The sequence below is a fragment of the Dermacentor silvarum genome, chromosome 1 (assembly GCF_013339745.2).
Source record: "Dermacentor silvarum isolate Dsil-2018 chromosome 1, BIME_Dsil_1.4, whole genome shotgun sequence".
NCBI lineage: Eukaryota > Metazoa > Arthropoda > Arachnida > Ixodida > Ixodidae > Dermacentor > Dermacentor silvarum.
This window is the reverse complement of record NC_051154.1, coordinates 24868012-24875949: the sequence shown is the minus strand read 5'-3', so window position 1 is coordinate 24875949 and position 7938 is coordinate 24868012.

The following is a 7938-nucleotide window of genomic DNA, read 5'->3' as shown; positions in this document are numbered from 1 at the left end:
TACGAATGGTGCGAGACGATCAAAAGACATCAAGAGAGTCACTTCTAGAGCACTGCACGGGCCGATTTTTGCGGCCCGGGCCCGGCCCGGGCCCGTTTTTACATCGGGCGGCCCGCCCGAGCCCGATCAAAGCTTTTATGGCGAGACCCGAGCACGGCCCGGGCCCGGAAATAATCTACGTTACCCGCCCGGCCCGGCCCGCCACCCCTTTACCTTAAGCCCGAGCCCGGCCCGAGCCCGGCTCGAAACCGGCCCGAACCCGGCCCGAGACCGAAAAATACATGTTTTTCAGAGTTGAGAAGCCCGAGAATAACTCGCAGAAAGCCCGAGCCCGGCCCGGGCCTGCGTCAAAAAACCCGAGCCCGGCCCGGGCCCGGGTCACAAAGCACCCGCCGTCCCGAGCCCGGCCCGAGCCCGTGACAAAACTGCTCTACCCGGCCCGGCCCGTGGCCCGTTCCGAGCCCGTGCAGTGGTCTAGTCACTTCTCACGATGGAGTCGGATATGGATATGCATATTTACATTATGCACATCCATCGTTTAATATGATTCAAGTAGATCTGGCTTACTAACACTGTTCTATAGAGACAGTAGTTCTATGGCAATATCTCTGCAGTAGGTGCGTTCTTTTCACCTCGGGTCGGCGGCACCAGGGCTTTTTGCTGACCGCACTCCGATTATTCACCGATTGTAATTCTAAAACCACCCTGAATGCGCATCCTCCTCCCCCTCCTCTCCTTGTCTCATCTCCTCTCCTCTCGGCATTCCTCCTCTCCGACGCTCCTCTCCTCTCCGGATTGCGCAACGAATGGCAACACCTGCGGCTCCGCGCGCGATAATGCGAAGCAGCTTAGGTTAGAGGCGCGACGGTAGGCGCCCCAGAGGCAGCGGCAACAGTCACCAACGCCGCGCGCGCGTTCGGTGCGAACGCGGGCTAAACGCCGACGGCGTCGACAACAGTTCTGCGCGCTGCTGGAGCTGCTGCATGTCCAAGTTGATACAGCTGATAAAACTACCTTGAGTCGACCCCATAGCTGCTTCGCATACTGCTCATGGTTCTCCTACGGGAAGATGGCGTAATTTTTTATTCGTCCTGCTCCTGTTCTGCGACCGCGCTTTGACAACAGCATTCACCGACGCCTTCAACAGAAAGCACGCGCCACCACGTGAAAAGCATATTTTTCTTCTTTATACAGTGCAGCTAACAACCAAAGGAATCCAAAACAAGACAAATCTAAAAATATGATTTTTTAAGTTATTATCGTGATTTATCCCCGCATCCTCCCTTAATAGCCGCCTTTTTGGCCAATCGCCGTAAAGATTAAGCGCCATGGTGGAAGGGATAAGCAAGGAAAAACAAGCACGCGCCGCGAGCCACCGCGCGAGTCTACACTTTGAAAAAGGAGGCAAAAACAAATTCAAATCTTGGCTGCTTTTTGCTCATTAGGAAAAACGCTTTAGAAGAAAAATTTCACAGTGCTGGATTGAATATTACGATACCCAACATTCTATCTTTTGGTGCCTCTTCTCTCGAACATTGTCATAGGGATGTTGGTGCAGCTGTTGCGGGGTATATAATTGCATCAGGATGATTTCCTTGCTAAATTCTTAAATATTATATGAATAAATTTCTTTAGTCATTCAAAAATTTTCAAAAGTGATCCTTATTAGACTCCGATAATTGTTTTCCTTCAATCACCCGATTCTTGGCCAATCTCCCACAGTTGGTACTAGCCATTCCCGAAGGCAAGCAAGCAAGCAAGCAAATCTCGGCCAATACCCCGCAGTGGGTGTGTGCCATCAGATAAGGCATACCATACCATACCACAACGAACGCCAGCATATCGAATACTTGTCAGCGTGTCGGCTCGAGGAAGAGCACCAAGCAGTGCGTCGCGTGTAATCTGGACGGCCTGGGTTCAAGGCAAAGTGCGCAGCACGGAGTCGGCGGGCTGCCTGACACATAACCGCTGCGCCGAAAACCACTGGGGTCACACCTGCAGCCAGCATCGAGCGTAAGGCAATACACCATGAGCATCAGCCAGACCTGATGACGCTTGGCCCGGCCGGAAAAGTCAGCTTCGGACAAGGCAAGTACACCTCGAGAGGACGGAGTGAGGGTTTTCGCTCATCGCCAGTTATACCAGGAATCGGACTCGACTCCTTCCTACAGACAGCCAGTACGTCGGGAATGGCCCTAAAAGTCGGCCAGGGACCAGGCGAGCACGTCGTTAAAGAACGTGGCAGAGATATTTCCTGGCCGCGTGTGCAAATAGCAGGCAGGCTGACATCCTTCCCGCAGAAGTCCTGGAGCTCGCCATTCCTCAGGACGCCTGCAGCTCGAAACGAAGTCAACCCTGGACAAGGCGACCCTATCCATAGAGGATGCGTCGATGGTTCTCCCTCGCCGTCTGTACTCCCGGGAGGCGGGAAGGCGTCTTTCCCGCAGAGGGCCTTGAGCGTGTCAGTCCTACGGACGCCGAGAGCTGCAAAAAAACTCGGCATGGGAGAAGACACATATACCACTAGAGGACGCGGCAGAAGTCATTGGCCACCTGTACGCGGAGGAGGTGGGCCGGCGTCCACCCCGGCATCGGCGTGGGGCTTGCCTGTCCTCCAGACTCCGGGAAGGGCCCAGAAAGTCGGCGCGGAAGAAGTCAAGCAGATCGCTATAGAGGACACGGCGGAGGTGATCGGTCATCACCTGCACGCGCAGGAGATGGGCCGGGGCCTTTCTGCAGCCGGCCTGGACATTGCCAGTTTCGCGGACGCCGGATACAGCCAAGGACAATCTCGGCCAACCCCACGCGGCCGCATCGAAGAGCGTGTATGGTCTGGGAGTTCTGACAGCTGCATTCTGGGAGCTACCACGCTGCCCGACGTGCTACCTGGAGCCGGCGACAGGAGGGCAGGGGCCATGCTCATGCGCTAACGGCGCCATGGCAAATGTGGCGACGCCTGTTATTCTCTCGGACGACGTGGCTGCTGCGGTTCACGGAGGCTCCTGTGTGTACCAAACCGCTCCAACTTCGTGGATAGGGCCGAGCAAGGTGCAACTCTGCAGCCAGGCATTGCAACCTGTAATCCCCACGGTGACAAAAGCGCAATGGAGCTATCATGGTGGCTACACCAACGCTCTTGGATATGTCAATAGAGTTTGTCCAGAGGCCCAGGTCACTCTCTTCTCTATATAATACCATACATGGCTAGCGTTTGACTGTAATAAGGTGTTTCCACATAGGTCTTGTTTATTCTTTGATGATATATATATATATATATATATATATATATATATATATATATATATATATATATATATATGTGTGTGTGTGTGTGTGTGTGTGTGTGTGTGTGTGAAGGAAGTATTTCTTCGCATCCGGTGTTTAATAAATTAAAAAAGCGCAGGCGCACGCAGAAAAACCACAACATTTTATTTTTGACATTTCGGCCAGGGCCTGGCCATCGTACATATATATATATATATATATATATATATATATATATATATATATATATATATACACGCTAAAGCTGCTAAAAGTAGCCAATGTTTTAAAAACGACGGAGTGTGCTAGGAGGCTCAATCCAACTCATTGGTGTTGAGGATCGCGTGTCCAGTCTGCGGTATTTTTTTTTTCGTTTTGCAAAGTCAAATAATTATAGTATAAACTAATTGCATAACTTTTTAAACGTGGTCTTCACCAAGAAAGCGCCAATATGAAAGTTGTAGATCGCATTTAAAAATAAGCGACTGTAGTGTTTGCAACTAAGCACCAGTGTTGGAGCTTCTTGTAATTGCCTCTCAAGAAAGCCCGCGAAGTAGAAAAACAACACACGTGATAGCGCCACTATTTCAGCGCTCCGATGGTCCGTTTCGAACCAGGCACACCAGCACAGAAGCACGATATTCTCACCATTCGACCACGGACGCCCATGCCTGGAAAAGAGAACAAAACACCCTTCAGAATTTCCGAAGCGCTTGATACGCTTGGTACGTTTGGCGTGTCGGATAGCAACAAATTCCTGACAGATGCTGCTGCTGATGATGATTACAGAAAATGAGCGCTTCTTCTTGTTGACGAAGAAAAGTTGCGGGACGAGGTTGCCCCAAAAATTCGCTCCGCGTATCTCAGTGTAATTCGCAGCGCGCCTCATTGCGCGTGCCTCATTGTACAAGATCAAGCACGCCGTGTATTGTGATTCAACACGTTTTAATGCTGAATAAAAGTTACGCTTTCTCTGCAATGTCTGTCATAGTGTCTGATGGACGCCTTCTTCGCTGAAATCTGCCGCACGACTCTTGCCGTAATTCGCAAGCTGTTGCTTGCAGAGATATAAATCCAAGGTTGGATACGCCGAGGCAAGCGAGCAAGAAAGGTGCTCTTTTATTATATCAAAGTAAACAGCCTTAAGTTTAAATTCATTCAAATATGTTTGCCTCACACTTGTGTGAACGCTGTGGCCAAATTATATATGCATTACTTGTACGTCACCGTGTGCAAGCAATGCTTGCAGTTTGTCCCTTGTTTCGTGCGTTACCTTATGCCTTGTACTACGTAACTACACACCCTGCATAGCAGCAATGGTAGCATTCGTGCTGCCAATTAGAACGGTCGCAGGAATTAAGTATCAGGAATCTGCACCGAGTTTCCAATCGTTTCAGAAAAAGCGCCAAAGTAGCCACCAGCACTGTTACCACTGCATGGAAAAGAAGATGCGACGCCGTGCGAGCTTGTCACGTGCCCCGTGCCAGCCTGCCAGTGCGTGCGTTCAAAGCCGACGAAGAAACAGAAGGCGAAGAACACGACAGCGTCTACAGCCCGGCGTCGCAGATTGACGTGGAACGTATGCGCATCGGCTTGCCTCAATAGAGCCCGGGACGCGACAAGGACGTCATGCTGAGGCATCGGGAGACCTCGCCCTTCACCAGACAGGTGAAGGGTCGTGTCGACGTCCTTCCGCCCGCAGCAGGCCTGGGGCAGGAGGCGTTGGTACCGTACGCCACTGGTCAGGACGGCCAGTCTTCCGGACGCCGGAAACAGCCCAGGACACCCTCGGCTGCGACTACGCATTTGCAACGAAAACCCCGTTCCGCCCCGGAGTTGAACGACTGCGGCCTCGGAGCTCCCGTGCAGACCGGCATATTCTACGGTACCAGGGCACAGGCCTTCCTGCGGCAACAACTACATCATGACGATCGGGACGGTGCCGGCGCCCTCTGACGATGCGGGATCCAGGGACTCGTGAAGCGGGCGCCGAAATCCGTAACCAACCGGACCCCGGTTGCGTGGCCACGCCCGAGCCACATGCGTTTCAACGGAGACGCGTTACACGGCGCAATCCCTAGGGCGACGCAGTACAATGCCGCTCTCGTGCCGGCTACAACGACGCTCTTGTATAATATGTAAATATATATTTTCCACTCGCTCAAGCCGCCTCGCCTCACAATTCTATTTAGCACAACACTGCCTCATTTCTCTTATTGAAACAATAACACGTTAAATGGCGGTGCTGGGAATCACCTGTATTCTCAGCGTGGAAGCCGCAGATTTTCAGTTCGTCTCCAATTATAATGGCAACTACGCCATCTAAATGTAGAAAGCCGCGAGTCGTCTCAGAACCATCACGAGAAGCTCTCCCACGTTCATCCCACAAGGAGGGAAGTCTTCTTCCCACAAGATTCTCAGGTGTAGGACACACTCGGGGCCAACCCCACAGGTAATGCGCTATCTGTTAAAAGCAAACAGAGAAAAAGCTTTAGCGAATAAACATGGACTGTACGCAAAGTGCGCTGTAAATTGGTGAGACGTACGCGAAAGGCACCCTCGAATAAGCACAAGTAAAAAAAAAATAACGAAAAATAACCGTGAGACTATGGAGATGAAGCGCCTCGGAATATAGGCAAAAAGCGTACATGGGCAATCGCCCAGTGGTGTGGCCTACAGAAATATGAGGTGCCATAAAAATATGGTTTGCTTTTGGATGAAAAACTATAGTCACTTCTACTGCGTCTGCCACAGTAGCCCTAGTATTCACACCAATCTTTAGGCCGTCATGGTAAGCAGCAATGAAGTTTTCGTAAAGAAAGGTAACATTGAACCACAAGTGGGGAATAATTTATGCGTAATACATTCTTTTAATAACCTTCTTGAACGCACATTTGACCGTATTGTGGTTGTATGGAAATGGTATATAGGAATTTTGCGAAGATTGTTGCTGCAAATATAAAATGACCATTACTCATAGTGGGGATTATACTTACATATCGCTATGTAGATTTAGCGACAGGCATATTCTAAAGAGTCATAATTTATTTGCACGCTAGGTAGTTAAGCGGTATCGCTAAATTACGCTTCTAAAATACAAAAAAGGAGACTTTTTGCAGTTAGACGACCCTGCATAATGCCACAAAAAGACGCAAAAGCGAAAAACTGGTGAAGACTCCACCTTGAGGATTGGGCAACAGATCGACCTGACGTCACGTATTTTCCAGGTACCTACTCAGATCTAGTTAATTTTTGTCGGTAAAAATGAACTACATTCTTTTCTATGGCGGCGCCAAATAGTCAATTTGCTTCGCTATCATGAAATGCGCCACAACGACCCGAATTGTTGTTGTTGTTATCTTCTAGTTATTGTGATCCTTAATCCTGTACTGCCTTTTTTGGTTTTTCCTATTTTTCTTGACTTTATCTTGAAGTGCCTTCTGTTTGCCCTCGGGATAGATGTAGTTTATAATAGTTTACGGCCGTAGCTCTGGCTTCCCTTGGTGCCTATATAATAACATGCAAATTTTAGTGTGCTTTCTTTATTTATTTTTGTGACGTTAGTTTTTTGTTTGCCCGCCTTTAGTGTAGATATTTTCTTCCCTCGGACAATTCAATAGTGAGCGCCTGAGTTGTCGTCCTTCCAATTGGTCTTTTTGTCTACGCTGTTTGTTCAGAATGTCGACAATCACTCAACTAGCCGAAATTAGCTATCTTGTAGTGTCGGTTCCTCTTTCTCTGAGTTGTGTAGTGAGCACTGTTTTGCACCATGCCGTTCTTACATCCATTTTCCTCTCACTTCAAAGATTCGCTCTTACTTGTACCATTTACTTTGTAGGAGCTGTTGCTCACAAAGTCTGATGTGGCGAAAATTAAACGCTGCAACACGCTTTCTCAAAGAATGCATACGGAATTGTAAATGTAGAAATCTATGTACGAGTACTTCCCATGTTTTTATTGGGGTTGAATGATTACCGTGTTATATATCATTTTCGTAATGTTGGAAATAAACTGTACGTATTTAGGGAAAAAAACTTTGGGAAAAATTTACTACTTTTTGCGCGAACACAGTCGCGACAACCAATGACGAAAACGTGAAGCCGTCACCACCCTTCACGCACGGCGAGCCAAACCTAATGTGGCCAATCCCCCCTGTAGGTACGAGCCATGTTTTGACGCAACAACAACGCGGGTCCCGTGCGATCAAAGTAAACGAATAATAAGGTCGAGACAACAACCCTACAACAACAACGGCAACAACAACAACAAGAACCACAACATGTTGGCGGCCAGTGTGACGTCTCAGCTCCGCGCGTAACTTCGGCGCGTCACGTCACCCCAGATGGCGACGAGGGCTTCCCGCGGAGGCGACGCTGGGCCTCGCGCGAATCTGTTGCGCCGTAGAGAAGATCCCCCGTCCTTCACGCAGCTGGACCGCAGCATGAGGCGATGCACCGTGCGCTTCTGGATGCGGCATTCATTCCTCCGACACGGGGAGTGGCCCAGGAAGACCTCGGCTACAACTACGGGTCCGCCGCGAACACAGCGTATACGGTCCGCTTATTCCGACGGCTGCAGCGTGGGAGCTCCCGTGCACACCGACGTGCTGCGAGACCCCGGCGCAAGGAGAGACATGCAGCGCAGACACCTCAGCCTTCACGAACGTGGCGACGC